Source organism: Acomys minous (genome assembly GCF_964271855.1).
Source record: "Acomys minous genome assembly, chromosome: 5".
In the NCBI taxonomy this organism is placed as follows: domain Eukaryota; kingdom Metazoa; phylum Chordata; class Mammalia; order Rodentia; family Muridae; genus Acomys; species Acomys minous.
In genome coordinates, this window is record NC_140494.1 from 58,690,927 (window position 1) to 58,706,114 (window position 15,188).

Genomic DNA, 15,188 nt, shown 5'->3' on the forward strand with positions numbered 1-15,188 from the left:
ATAAAAGAAAAAATGACCCAAGCTAGCACAAATCATAGGGCATAGCCTTGGGGAGTCCCAGAGATGAGCAGGGTGAGGAGCTTTCATGACCCAAAGGTCAATGGTGAGTCAAGGGCAGCCTCACCAGCCAAGAAAATGGCTGCGTGACATTTGTTGTTAGAATTATCCAATCTTGGTCTTGTGTTTCTGCAATCTACGAGGCAAAGTGGGTGTGGCTACTTCACATGCTAATAACCGTGCGATAATAGGGAGTGTCTTACAGGTTTGGTGAGTGAGTGTTGGTGAGAGAGCAGGTCTGCTAGAATTCATTTGTCTGCTGTGTAAATAGATTCACTTGCTACGGACTAGAGCCTCCACCCGGAGTCAGAGCCCCTGGATATCAGGTCTCTATTGCTGTGAGAGGCTCTGGTTTTTGACATCTCAGTGGTTTTGTTTTGCTTGCTTGTTTTGTTTATGTACTTCACCTTCACAGTTTCTCCTTTTCCTTCCTAGCAAAAGTTAATAGCCAGAGTACCCAGTTTCCTTGGAAGGCTAGGGATAGGAAGGGCTCACCAGATGCCATCCCTTTCTCATCCTGCCTTCCTCACCGAATCCTATTCCATTGATCTCCATCTTCTTTGGATTCTTTTCTGTTTCCTGGCTCTCTCATTCCTACCTGCTGTCTATTTGGAGTTGTATCACATTCAACAGAGACGTTGTAGATTAAACTGAGTAAAAAATGTGTGTTTTCTGATGGATTTTGTGTTCTAACAATGCTAAAACTTCTATATATTTTGGTACCACCTCCCTGTGCTGACATCCTATAATACATATCTTGGTTTCATATTATTTCTAAACTTTGAGGTGTTAGAGCTTGTAGTCTCTAGGTACCCTGAAACTAACTTATTTTTCCCCACCGTACCCACTGTAGCCATAGACATTGTAAAAGGTTTCTAAAAGAAACAGTGACAACAATGGAGACTTAAAAGGGTGAAGTTGTGTTGAAAAATCTACAGGAGCCTTTACCTAGAACAAACTGGAATGGATCTTCAAAAACATGTTTAATTCTATTAGGCCAAGAAGAAAGAGGATTTCAGTTAGAAGCAATGTTAAGTGAGGGAGGAGACAGCAATGCATTATGGGAAAGAAGAGAACAGAAAGCAGGCTGGAGTGGTGACATCCCCTAAGCTGACAGGGGGAAGAAGATGAGAACTATCTGTGATGTCCACTTTGGGGACAGTCTTATAGGCTACACCAAGCATGTGGCCTTTTACATTGCCTTGATCTAGACCATTTTGGATATAATTTTCAAAACCATCACCCTCCTGATAGCCAAATGGAGTGTGTGGGAAGGACTGTAAACATTGTCACAGGTGAAAGCTGTCTTGGTGGGCTTTGCCCTTGGACACACCATGGATACTTCCTGAGATTAATCTTGAGATAGACTGGGCCTGGAAATCAGGAACCGGACAGCAGGCGGGGGGACAGGAGGGTATGACACTCCACCTGGATTATTGTGCTTCTAAACTACCCTCAATGGGAGGAGGAGACCTGAGACAGGCAGAGAGAACAAGAGGAGGCAGCAGGTTTGGACCGAGCTTGAGCGCACATGGATCAGGAAAAGGATCAGCGAACAGGCTGGACCAGCACGCAGGCCAGAGACACCTAGGGACCTGTCCCATGGAACGGATACCAGAGGGTTCACTCTTGTTTCCCTTTAACCTTTTTTCCCTCTTGTATAAGCTAGTTGGGTTGTATAATAAAGTTTAATTGTTAAGAAACAGAGCCAGCAGGAGTGAGGTAATGTAAAAACAAAGGCAGCTAAAGCTCTGGAGGGTGGGACTGGCATCAGATCTCCCCAAGGCTGAGGCCTCTCTTGTCTTGATCCCTCCATGTGCTTTCTCACCTTGACTTCTCTGCACCTGCCTTGCTCTTTCCTTTCTGTTTAGCAGATGTTACTGTGTATGTAATTATACAAAACAACCCACCAGTCAATTCACATATCCCATTTCTTCAGTTCAAATGACCAATAGGAGCTACCAGCACTTTGGCGCCTATCGGTATAAAATAACTCTATCCTAAAGGAAATAAGATAGTTTATTCTAAGCCAGATATGAATGACTTTATCCCAGGAATCTGGACACAAGTCACCATCAATTCCATGCTCCACTGTGGAAGAGATGACAGGAACTTTAATAGTCATAGGGGGAAAAAATGAAGCAGTAAATAATACACAGGCCAGTTTACATAGGCTGGGATAGCTGCAGTAAGCAGAGGAAATGTCTTATGAAGGGTTCACACATTCTCAGCTTTAGGGTTTGTAGAAGTTAAAAACACAGGACTCGTTCCAGTTTTTATCCAGATGTTCAGTGGATGTTAGGTCAAATGTAGAGGTTGACTGCAAACGTCTTTTAAAAGAGACTAAAGATATCACTGGATAACTTTGGCTCTTGGTTTTCAACACGCCATCCTCCCATAATCACGGCACTCCAGTCAGATGGGCTCAGCATGCACGCTCTAAGACGTAGATGCTGCTTCCTCCTTTGAAAATCTTGGTTCACCCTTTCAATTTCTCTTCCCACGAAAAATAATCTGACTGGGTAGCACATGGACAGAAGTGGTGTGGCATGGAATGAGCCTGACTCCTGGGCTCGCTTCCCAGACAACACTTTTCAGAGACAGAGCAGAGAACTGCAAGGCTGGACAAATGCACTAAAGGATGTCTTAAGTAGTTTCAACGTCAAACAAATGTTCTTGAGGCTGGGGAGGAGATAACGACAGTTTATGATGTTAGGGTCAAGAAGATACAAGATGGGTCAGAATGGAAGATCATGGAGGCAAGAAGACCAAAAGGCAGTTATTTTTATAAGATTTGAAAGCAAGAAATGTTATGGCCATGGTTAACCTGACCACTGATTCCTTAAAAAAACAAACAAACAAACAAACATGTGGCTCAATAAGAGTAGCTCTTAATCATCATAGGAACATTTCTTAATTTGCAGTTGAGACCCGAACCTGAGCTGATTGATATTATGTGATGCTTACACTCTGCTGGTCGATCTCTCTGTGCTCAGTGGCTGCCCAACTCCCTGCTGGGAAGTGAGAGTTCAGAGAACCTAAACTAATAGGAAACCCATATGGCTAGGTAGGTCTCATGCTGTCCCACTCTAACTATTACACAGGGCATTATACATTTCACTCTCTGAAGCTAAGCAAAACCGATGTGCTCATCTGTTGTTAATAAATTTGATTGGCTAGCTGAGGTCATGGTTGTTGGTCTAAATCCATGCATTGGACAGTCAGCTTCCCTCTGTCCCTCGACCACAAACCATATCCTCAGAAGATTCCATGCCCGGGTTCAACTATGTGAGGGTCAGAAGACCAGAAACTGAAGTCCTACCCTGGTTTGGGAGCAAAATGAAAATTCTATCAGCCTTCCAGCATCTCCTGCCTCCTCCCATGTCTGAGAGGACCTGTTTCTCCCTGTAGTTATGACACTCCGTGGTCCTAGGTGGCAAGCTGGCCTTACATGCTGGGCATCCTCAGTCCTGCTTCCACTTAGAAAGGAGCAGAGCCCCTTTGTGTGTTGGAAATGAACAGTTCTGTGAGAATGCTGGCACAGACCTGTGATCCCAGCACTCAAGCATCTGCGGCAGGAGGATCATGAGTTTCCTCAGCCTGGGGTACCAACTAAGACCTTGGTTTGGTTTTTTTTTTTTAAGAAGTGGGGGGGGGGCAGGGCAGGGGGGAGTAGGACAGAAAACTACAATGAAGCTTCAGCCTTACACATCACAAAGGTCAAAGGTAAGGCAGTGAATCACTTTGCTAGGGCTGTAATAGACAACTGTCATGGACAAGACAGCTTAACCACCAGGAATATAGTCTAACCGTTCTGTAGGTTGACAATGTGAGATCAAGGTTTCCATGGACTTACTTTCTTGAGAGACATGATTCCTGCTGTGTGCTCCTGCAAAAAAAAAAAATCTCTCTCTCCCTCTCTCTCCCTCTCTCTCCCTCTCTCTCCCTCTCTCTCCCTCCCTCCTCTCTCTCTCTCTCTCTCTCTCTCTCTCTCTCTCTCTCTCTCTCTCTCTGTGTGTGCATGTGTTTATACGTGCTTGTGTGCACTAATCTTTTCTTCTCATTAGAACTCACTCATGTGACTCAACTGATGACTTTATCCTAATGATCTTTTTATAGGCACTATCTCCAAATATAGCCCTCTATTTAAGATATCTCGGATTAGACTTTCAACATGTGAGTGTGGAGGAGCATAGTCAAGTCCTTACCGGGCAACTCTCTAATTCAAAGGCTAAATATATATCTGGTTGCTTCGTACAACAAATGAGCTAATAAACAAAACAAAAAAAAATTCAGCTTAACTCCAAACCAGATGCAAGAATGACTTTAAATTCCTCCTGGTTCTAAGTTTTCCAAGTTTTAAACCTGTTATTTGTTCTTAACAGTTATGAGACTCCTGAAATATGAAAGGCACTGTGTTGAATTTGCTAGAAAATTACTATTGAACTGAATACAATTTTCTTCTGGCATCTGCTATTCCAGGCCTCTAGTGATGAGTCAGTTCTCCCCCTCACAGACTTAAAGGCAAGGCTCCTACTTCTCCAGAGAGAGCCTCAAGGGGCAGGGGAGGCAAACTTACCTCAAGCACCAGCCTGCACTGATGAACTTCGGCTTCCCAGAGCAGACGAGTTTTGAAGTGCTATAATCCATCACATGGCCTCAATTCACAGTAAGGAAACCAGGGCTCAGAAATCCATCATTGAGTGGAGCATTGGTGGCCTGAATGTAGCTTGAACACAATCTTGGGTTGGGTAACTGTATGTAGCATTTGTCAAATCATTTGTTTTATATCCCACTTCCCACATGTGCAAAATAGTAATAGGAACTCCCAATCTTGTAGAGCTCTGTAATAATTATGTAATTATTTCCTTTGAGTGGAAACATTCTTTTCTGGAGGGAAATAGGAGGCTTAGAAGGCTTCGAAGTAAATGAAACTACAAGCCTCAGGAAGCTCAACTTACACAATTCAAAAGGCCCCTCTCCTGTATGATATATGTGGTACTAATTTCTGTGAGAGGAGACTGGCAATTTGAGCTGCCTAAAAGTTAGGCTGGGAGCTGCAGGATGCTGTTTTCGTGAGTCCTCATACATGCTGGGGTGGGCTTTTCAGTGATCCTCCTGCCTTTGAGTCAAACATGCATCCATAAGCAGCCCCTTACTTCTACTCCTGTAAATAACTTCAACACACCCATTGGCTCACTAAGCTAAGCAGGGCTGGAATAGCTTCCTTGGTCTGTTTTTGTTGCCCTATCTGGAATGAAAGGTCATACAATAGGAGGGTGAAAAAAATGAAAAGAAACACACTGCAGAGTATATAGTGAATCCCAGGCACTTGATAAAGGTTAAGTATATTTATGACAGTATTCGGGGTGATAGAAGAGACTCCCTGTTGAGTTGATTCCCTCCCTAGCCCTTGGGAATTCAGATGGAAGTCAGGCCCTCATTTGTCAACAAAGCCCTAGAAAGAGCTTCTCACTTAAAGTGGGATTTGGAATAGATGACTTCTAATGTTCTTTCTTTATGATCCCTTAAAAGCCAAGAGAACTATTTGATGTATGGCACTTCCTTAGATAACATTTAATCTATTCTGACTGACGATATGCCCACAACAGCATCTCTGGGGGTACTGATTCAGTATACTAAAGTGTGCCTCTCCATTCATTCACTCGTTCCCTCATCAAGTCATTCATTTGTTTACCCATCAAGTAATTCATTCATTCACTCACCGAATCATTCATTCATCCACTCACCAAGTCATTCATTCATTCATCCACTCACTGAGTCATTCATTCATCCACTCACCGAGTCATTCATTCATTCACCCATTCATTCATTCTGCAGAGTTGCAATGAGCTTATAAAATAGACTCAGCTTTGTGTTAGGCACAGTAAAAAAAAATTAATGAAGTCGAGCTTCAACCTTGGGCAGCTTCTGGTTCATCAGCAGAAGCACAGAGAAGTTAAGAAAACATGTACACAGCAGTACCTTGTCTAAGGAGGAGAACAGATGCATGCAGCAGGCACGAGCTCCATCTCTGGGCTCAGTGACAACTTTCTAAAGATAGCAAGGGCAAAACTGAGCTTTCAAAGATGGACCCACGATTCCATGTGGATAAGGTGTTTCAGACAGAGGTCCCAGAATGCTCAAGGAATCAGGCAAGACACAATGGAACAAGCACTAGATTTTGATGGTCAGTTTTTGACATTCTGAGAGATTTGAGTGTTATGTTGCAGGGAACAAAAGGCCATAATCTGATTTTATTTCTTGCCTTTATGCTTACTCAATCCACTACCCTGCCTGCTTGGCTCTATCCGCCTAGCCTAGAGCTCCTCCTTGCCTCCTAGTCTTCCATGACAGGGAGGGAGGCAACAGTGCTCCACCAGATGTGTGGCCCTCTTTCCTGCAGCTGATGTGCCATTGTCTGGACCACATCTGTCTTGTGAGAAACCCTTGCTACTCCACAAGACAGTGCCAAACTCACACAATAAGAAATAATACTGATAACATCCTTCTCCACTCTGATTTATGAGCTAGCCTCCCCACCACGTGCTGCTTTACCTCAGGACACGGCTGGGCTTCTTGGGGACACACATTCTGTAGGTTTATATTTTGGTAAATTAGAAATGTGATAAATTATCAATCAGACCAAATTCTTTTTTACCTGATAATTATGAAACCAGTTGGAAAAACATACCCTACGAAAGACTTTTATCTGAGCCTAAAATAGCTCTGTCAGATGATCTCATGGGCTAGTCCACGACTATTTTCTAGATTACTGGGTAATTTCAACAAGGACCATACTGGGCAAAGACTGAGTTAGACACACACTTGATTTACTGCCTTCTTAACTTTTAGAGTGGAGTGGAGAAGTGAGTAACTCTTTGTCACATAGCATTTGTGTGCTATTGAGCTCCAAGCCATCCTGTCACAAAATGCCAACCCCTATGAAAAGAATATTTAAGGACGCCACAGTAGATGGAAAAATAATAGCATATCTCACCTCATATCTAAGCAGCATACATCTCCAAATATTCCTAAAGTATACATGAATGTTTTAGAAAGCAAAGATGATTTCCAAATTGGAAATATACCATCATCCTAATTTAACAGAATGTGGCAAGTTATTTTTTTTTCTCTTCTTCAAATTGGCAGTTTGTATTTATGAAGTTTTATGTGAAATTTCTCGGCTGCGAGCAAAGGCATTAAATAGTGTTTCTTCTAGCTGGGCCTAAGCCAATTAATGAAAAACGAGGAAATGAGTCGTTGGAGAGCATGAGATACTCCACATTTTAGAATTTATATTATCCCCTCCCACACTCGCTCGGGAATGGATTTGAGCAAAATCTTCAACAGCACAGACTACGTCCCTCCCATGCGCATGCGTGAGCCAACGACCCACCTCTGAACTGTGTGTGAGCACAATGAACTTGTCGCGTGCAAGCCACATCGCTTTTGTCAAATTCTTTGTATCCTACATGTGAGAGAGGCTCTTGGAGCCGGGGTTTGATAACATTGAACATGTTTCGGGCTTTGGTTAGCAAGCTTAGGGCTATCAGTTTCCCCTTGAACAAGATCATGAATTTCAGCTCACAACATCTGTAAGTAACAAAAGTAGCCTAGGAGGAGGAGAGGCCAGTCACAGGCCAGGCTCTATCACATTTACAAAAGAAAGGCACTAGATCGCAATGCACTAGATCGCAAGCCTGCACGTCCTGCCTGTACTCCAGACTTTGCAGGAAGCTGCTCTCCTTTGATTGGCTTTTCAAAAGAAAAGGCTGGGGAACCTAGCAAGCTAGGCAGTGTTCCGGGCTGAGCTATTAGATCAGATAGAAAGTAGTTGCCTTGTTAATCACGAGAAGAAAAGGCTTTTTCACTTTGATCATGCATTTGACCTCAATTAAATGTGACAGGCATGGAGAGAAATAAGACTATTGAGAGGAAAATGAAAGTAAATAAGACTTGGGTAGGGAAAAAAAGAGGAAAGGCTAAACAAAAAATCACAAATGGGAAAGGAAATGTGTTTGGAGCTGTTACAAAACAAAATCAATAAAAAAATGTGAGCAAGCTCGCGCAGCGAAGTTGAAAACAAAACAGCTTGTGGAAAAGTGGAGGCAGAAACCTATAACATATACTATTGTGTGTGATAGACGGCTCATCAATCTTCAATGTGTTTTTAAAAGAATGAGCCATTGTACTGTGGGAATTGTAAGCCTGCCCACTGAAGGGATTGTATAATCCATTGCAATTTTTTTGTGTGTGTGTGTAGAAAAATAAACAAACCACTTACCCAGCCACTATGCACTAAACATGACTGCCTGCCCACTGGCTCTTCTGCACATTAGAACGTGTCCGTGGGACATCACCTATAGCCCACAGGGGAAGTCTATCCACAGAGGTTGCCGTGGGTCAGGCATCTACTTACGAGGGAGGCTGTATGTGATCTCTGACAATTCGCTAGGATTTTGGTATTGCTCTATGCAGTACAGATCTTTGCCAAATGCAAACACAGATGTGCAAGCTCCTTCAGTGGACAGGGCTCTGAATTCTAGCTGTACTTCTGGTGGGGTGTTTCTCTTCTTCTCGACTGATTCTGTCCAGAAGCATGGATGCCTGCCCGCTTCTCAGAGGATGACGAATGGATTCCCCCAAAGAGCAGGCTGATGGCAATGGACTGAGGGCTCTGACGCTCAGGGTCTGGAGTTGGGAGAGATTTGAGCTGAGATTTTTATGTATCAGTGAAACTGAAGGTCAAGAGCTCACTCTTGAAGTCAGACATGGAATTCAGCCTCTGCACATCTCTGCGAAAAGAAGGAAAAGTCTCAAGAGACTTGTAAGCAGACGGGGCAGAGGACGCATACAAGCCAATGATTATAACTCATCGAATAAAGAACAGGAAGAGGTCTTGTTTTGCTTTTTCAAATTACAGGACGTGGTTTTAGTGTAATTTTTATAAATCCTGACTCAGCACTATGTGAGCTTGCTGTTAGATGTAACCACAAGATGCAATTATAGGCAAATAGAATGTTTAGGCAACCTCTCGGTGGTCATCTCTGTTGGGTAATGTCCAGCCTCCCAGTGGCTGCCTAGATTCCAAGTCATGAGAAAGAAATATCACTTATACCTTCATCCTAGGGCCCTTGCAGCTAAAAGCTACCTTTAGGTATGAGTTAATTGCAGCCTCTCACCCACCCACCCACAAGCTCAGTCTGGACATGATGCTAAGGATGCTACCCAACCCCTGAAAGCCTGCCTGCTGGTGGGGCTGGAACTTGACTGGACAAGCATCTTGTTCCGATCCTTAACTCAGGACACTTGCTTCTGGGGCTGCAGACAGGGCTCCCTTGGGACAGTGTTTGGCTAGCGTGAATGAAACCCTGGGTTTAATTGCTAGCGCCACATACATCAAGAGGGTTGGCACAAGCCTGTAATCTCTGCATTTGAGAAGGAGGTGGCAGGGGGATAGGAAATTTATGTTCAAGACCTGCTGGGATACATAGGACTCTGTCTAAAAAACTAAAATGTAATTTTTTAAAAAAAGAATCTCACCTCTGGAAAATATTTTTAAAGCAGTCATCCAAGACAGACAATAGCACAAGTGTGTGTGTGTGTGTGTGTGTGTGTGTGTGTGTGTGTGTTAAAAGCCTATTTATCACAGCATTGTTTTTCAGGAGCTAGAGGCAAGACTCTGTCTAAACATCAAGCCACACATCTACTATAAATTTGTTTGTAATTGTGCAATACGGCAATATAACACAGAGAGGCACGGAATTATCTCAAGATACTAAATGAAAAAAAAAGTAACTGTGTGATACAATAGAAAACGAAACCAGGAGTGTGGGACACGCCTATGATCCTGGCACTCAGAAGGCTGAGCGAGGGCTGGGGAGTTTCAGGCGCGCGCGTGTGTGTGTGTGTATGTGTGTGTGTGTGTGTGTGTAAGCAACATGAGCATGCAAAGTGTGACATTCATAATGATCTCTGGTGATTTGGACTATGAGTGATTCTTTTTAAAATTTTTGCTTTTCAGTAATGAAATACTAAGTTTTCAATGACTAGAAATGTATAGTAACTAAAAAAGCTAAGTCAGGCACAGTGGCGCATGCCTGTAATCCCAGCACTCAGAGGACGTAGAGGCAGGCAGATCTCTATGAGTTCAAGGCCAGCCTGGTCTCTAAAGAGAATCCAGGACAGCCAAGGCTACCCAGAGGAACCCTGCTGGGAGGGGGGGAGAGACTAAAAACTGTAGACTAAATTTGCCTTTTAAAATGAAGAAAAACAGGGGCTGGAGAGATGGCTCAGAGGTTAAGAGCACTGACTGCTCTTCCAAAGGTCCTGAGTTCAATTCCCAGCAACCACATGTTGGCTCACAAGCACCTATAATGTGATCTGATGCCCCCTTCTGGCCTGCAGGTGTACACACAGGCAGAGCACCATAAATAAATCTTTAAAAAAAAATAAAATAAAATTTATATAAAATAGAGAAAAACAAAACAGGAATCCAAAGCTTACATTTTGTTTGCTGCATATAGAACTTGTTCCTTATCGGCTGCTGGTGGTGCCCTGCTAAGTAGATGAAGTAGCTTTGTCAGGAAAGAACTCCAGGAGAAAGGCCGGAATTACAGTCCTGGGGACAGTGCATATCCCCTTGGAATTTGGAATGGATAACAGGTCTCTATCTCAATGGCTTAAGACCCAAGCCTTAAGCCGGGCGGTGGTGGCGCATGCCTTTAATCCCAGCACTCGGGAGGCAGAGGCAGGCGGATCGCTGTGAGTTCAAGGCCAGCCTGGTCTACAAAGTTAGTCCAGGACAGGCAAGGCTACACAGAGAAACCTTGTCTCAAAAAAACAAAAACCAAAAACCAAAAACCAAAAAAAAAAAAAAAAAAAAAGACCCAAGCCTTTTGCCAGTGAGTTGACAATGCTCCTGTCCTTTCTCTAGACTGGGGCCTCCATGGTCCACACACTGTCAGCTTTCAGGCCTCTTAGGTCCCCACCTCACAGCATCTTGAATCTGTAAGCTTTGGCTCAGCCCATCTATTCTTAGGTGTTTGGAGGAGACCCAGAATCTAGCAGCTCCATTAGGCCAGATTGGAGCTCTGGGGTCACTACACTAGTCCTTCAGTCTCATGTCCTGAGATTCCCAGTAGGACCAGCTGTATAGACTGTTTGCTCCAGGCAAAATAGAAAATAAGTTTCTTCTTCAAACGTACTGAGAATGTCAACACTGCAAAGACGGTTGTATCAATCACAGTGTCCTTTGAGTGCCAGCCCCCTAAGTCTCTTTAACTGTAAAGTGTGGGCAAATCCATTTGCTCTGGACTTTTTGGGAGAGAGGCCCAGAATCAAAAACTGAGAAAGTTAACAGATGTCACTGAAAGGTCCTAAGGACTGTAATTCGGGAAGTAGATTCGTGGAGCTTTAATGTTCGTTCTTATTTTATGTGCATTGGTGTTTTGTCTGCATGCATGTCTGTGTGAGGGTGTCTGATCCCCTGGAACTAGGGTTACAGGCTACCATGAGCTACCATGTGAGTGCTGGAGGGGGGATGGTCCTCTGGAAGAGCAGCCAGTGCTGTTAACTGCTGGGCCAGCTCTCCAGCTCCAGACTTATGGGGCTCTAAATCCATGTTCCAAAGAAGGCTGGAAAGGTGGGCAGGTCTACTAAGCACACAGGGTTTATCTGTTACCAGGCAGTGATTCTTCGGTGACGAAACTTGGTTAGAGACCAGGGTCATGCTGTCAACCGAGGAAGGTATGCATGCAGTGAAAGGCTCATCAGCCACGAGCTCTTGATGGGTAACTTGGCTCTCTTTGTGTGACATAAATGTCTCTTCTAGACGTCAGCTTCTAACGGCCTCCAGACTCCCCTGGGAAAGGCTCTTCCATTGTTGTTTCTACCATGGCTTTTTCTTTAATTTTTTTCACAAGGAGCCATTTATATAGAGCCAAGATGAAAGGCTGATGACAGAACTCTTTCCAGCAGCAGATTCTGTATTGCTGTGTTGTAAAGACAGATTAGTCCATGCCAGGGAGGAAGACAGAAGGGGGAGGAAGGGAGAGAGAAAGAGGTCTGCAGGGGGTTGGGGTTGGAGGTTGGGGCTTGGGGTGGGGGGTGACCCACACAAGGAGAAGGAAAACCCTACAGCTATTAAATCAGCTGCATTGTTTTTCCTCCTTGGACCCACCAGCCATGGGGTTCACACACCCGTTATTTATCAGCTTATTATCCAAAGAAAGGATTTCATTGGGCAATTTAACAGCAACCTGTTACCTGTAGTGTGATGGCGATCAAAGTAATGATGTAATTAACACCTCCGCTTCCTTCTCCTTAAACATTTCAGAAAAATGTGCAGACAGGATCTCTGAAGAGGAGCAAAGGCTAGGGAAGGGTCACAGAGGGAAGACCCGACCTGCAGCAGATTTAGAGGCCACTGTAACTCATGCTGGATGGGCTGGCACAAGCCACTTCCTCACTCTGTATTGTCAGCAGAGATAACACAGGACTACTGGGATGAAAAAGTAAAATAAAAGACCTTATAATGTTTTATGGGTGGTTTTTCCACCTAAACTATACATATTAAGCATTAGTTAGCTCTTTCCCTAAGCATTAGCCCCTGAGATGTGCGACAAAGGGAAGCGATCAGACGCTAAATACACACTCTGGTTGTTTTGAAGGAAATAGTTTTCTTTCCTGTATGCAAGTTCACAAAGTACATTAGTACAAAATGTTTCTTTGAAAAATGAAAAATACCCAGCCAAAGGCAAGTCTTTCATCTTAGAGTCTGGGCAAGGCTACTCGTCCTAGGAAGATCATTGTAGTCAACTAGGGAAAATAATTCCTGCCTGTCGTTTTAACTAATTCATTTCTACTAATGTTGTGTTCTTCAAAGTACAGTGCAGCACAAGGTTCGGGACATGGCCTTGAAGTATGGCTTAGTTTATACTTTATCTAACTTTCACAAATATCTCTTCCAACCACACTCAGAGTCGATGTAGAAATTATCCCTGGGTCATTATGGACCCCCAAAAGAAATATTAAAGGAGGGAGCTCGGTGCTACTATCAACATTTTTGAAACCTGGAAGGTGAACATCTCAATCTGCCCATGATGAGGCTACACAAAGGACCTGAGCATTGGCCATGTGGATTCAGAAGAAAAAGAAAAGGACAAAGAGCAGAAGAAAGATGAAGAGGAGGAGGAGGGATGCAAAGGAAGAAGAAGAGGAGGAGGAGGAGAAGGAGGAGGAGAAAGAAGTGGAGGAGGAGGAAGAGGAGGAGGAGGAAGAAGAGAATTCTAGGATAGCTCCTGCTGCTGGTGTGGCTGCACATGGAGGCCGCACTGTGGGCTTGGAGAAAGGCGGTTGTTCAGGCAATATGATTTTCCTTTGTTTTACATTTGACCCTCATAAACCACAGTGTATCAGACCTTACTGAAAGCACGTTCCTCCCAAGCAAGATGGAACACATTTGCAGAGGAAAACTTTAAAATTATAACGGAGCCTGGAGTTGGGGGAGGGGCACTTCTCAAAAGGCACAGACTTAGAAAGGAGAGGGAACAAGCTAGGAAAGACAGAGAGCAAACGGTACAAGCGATTCAGCTGTTCCACAAATGTTTCTTCAATTCCTAGTCTCTTCCCTTCTAAAACAGGACTGGCAGAACCAAGGGTCCCCACCCTCTCACACTTACACTCCACTCAAGGACACAGACCAGAAAGACAAGGAAAATCAATGAACAAATGGACAGGATGATAGCAATTGGCAGTGACCAGAAAGTGTAGTCACGTGATCAACGGGCATTCGCCACATCTGATGGGGAAGTCCGGGAAGGACTGGCCAAGGGGCAACAATGGAGCTGAGACCAAAGAATGAAACTGAAGGAGCCAGGAAATGGATCCCCAGCACAGCAAGTTCCTAAGGCTTTGATGGGGGGGAGGGGTAGTGTTTGGCAGGTTCAGAAAAGATGGAGGAGCTGTTGCTGGCTGGAGCCCAGTGAGAAAGGAAGAGATGATGGCCATGAGATTGCAGGGGTCATTGGTGACCAGATCTTGCAAGGATTCATGTTTGATTTCTTTCTGAGCATAACTGTAAGCCGTTGAAAGACCTGAAAATTAACTTTTGGTATGCAAAGATTACTGTGTTTTTTGTGATGGTCTCAGACAGGAGGGAAACAGAGACTGCGTAAGAGTCTACTGACATAGACTTGAATTCTTTGGGCACAGCCACAAAGCCCTGGAAACTCACTCTACACTGAAGCCCTTGTTCTAAGTAGGGTCTCGTGTACTGCAGGCTGGCCTCCAACTTGATACCTGTTGTGGGCGACCTTGAACGTCTGATTCTCCTGCCTCCACTTCTGGAGAGCTAGGATTATAGGAGTGTATCCCTGCAGCCAGTTTTAGGGGGGCCTAAGGTTCTGTGCTTCCAGCCCCATATGTCGCCACTTCCTTATATCAACTAGGTAGCTCATGAAGAGAAGTAGCTTTTTTTTTTTTTACAGATGCAGGGTCTCTCGACTCCTGACATTCAAGTGCTCACACAGAAGTAATTTCGAGTTAAATAGTGAAGGTGGCCGAGCACCAGCCTTTCCCTAAATATAGCTATTGGGAACTCTAGAAGCACCGCTCAGAAACAGGCAGGAGCAACCTCATTCCTGCAACCATCCCTTTTCAAGTTATGGATGGAAACTATTAGAGTTAAGGAAATGACTGAAATAGTTTTCCCCAGTCATGAAACTGTATCGGTGCCAAAGCTCCAGGAACGTTCAGCAAAGCCGCGAAGCTTACTGGGAGGGTAAGCCTGAACTTGCTTGCTTTTTACACATATATGAGGAAAATTCTTTAAGTTGAACTTCTCACTGAGACCAGAAATGAAGCATTCCAGCTTGTCACTGATCTCTGGCAAAAATCGGAAAAGGCCTGCCTCTTCTAGACAGGATTCATAGCAAACAGTTCAATCAGTCCAAAGTATCTTTGTTCCGTGTTTGGCTATAATTGTTTCATTCTTGAGGTTTCTTATCCACAAAGCCTCTCTGGACAAGAGAAGCACCAGAGGCTTGTTTTTTTTTTTTTTGCCTTTATAAGCATGGGAAAGGTCCTTCTACCCACCTGGGTCTGAAACACAAAGCACAGACACAAGC

The 15,188-nt window shown here is 44.0% G+C and overlaps 1 long non-coding RNA gene across 6 annotated transcripts in view; it reads right to left on the minus strand.

Annotated features, from left to right (window-relative positions):
• Window positions 1–15,188, minus strand: part of LOC311598567 — a 49,227-nt gene that overhangs the window by 12,192 nt on the left and 21,847 nt on the right. For 3 of the 6 annotated variants that reach the window (XR_014779573.1, XR_014779576.1, XR_014779577.1), the window contains exons 3-4: window positions 4,637–8,855; window positions 2,151–2,739 (exon numbers count right to left, since the gene is read on the minus strand). This is a non-coding gene — a long non-coding RNA (uncharacterized lncRNA). Of the gene's footprint in view, window positions 1–2,150; window positions 2,740–4,636; window positions 8,856–15,188 lie in introns of those variants that run through there. The other 3 variants (XR_014779574.1, XR_014779575.1, XR_014779572.1) reach the window with 3 other exon arrangements.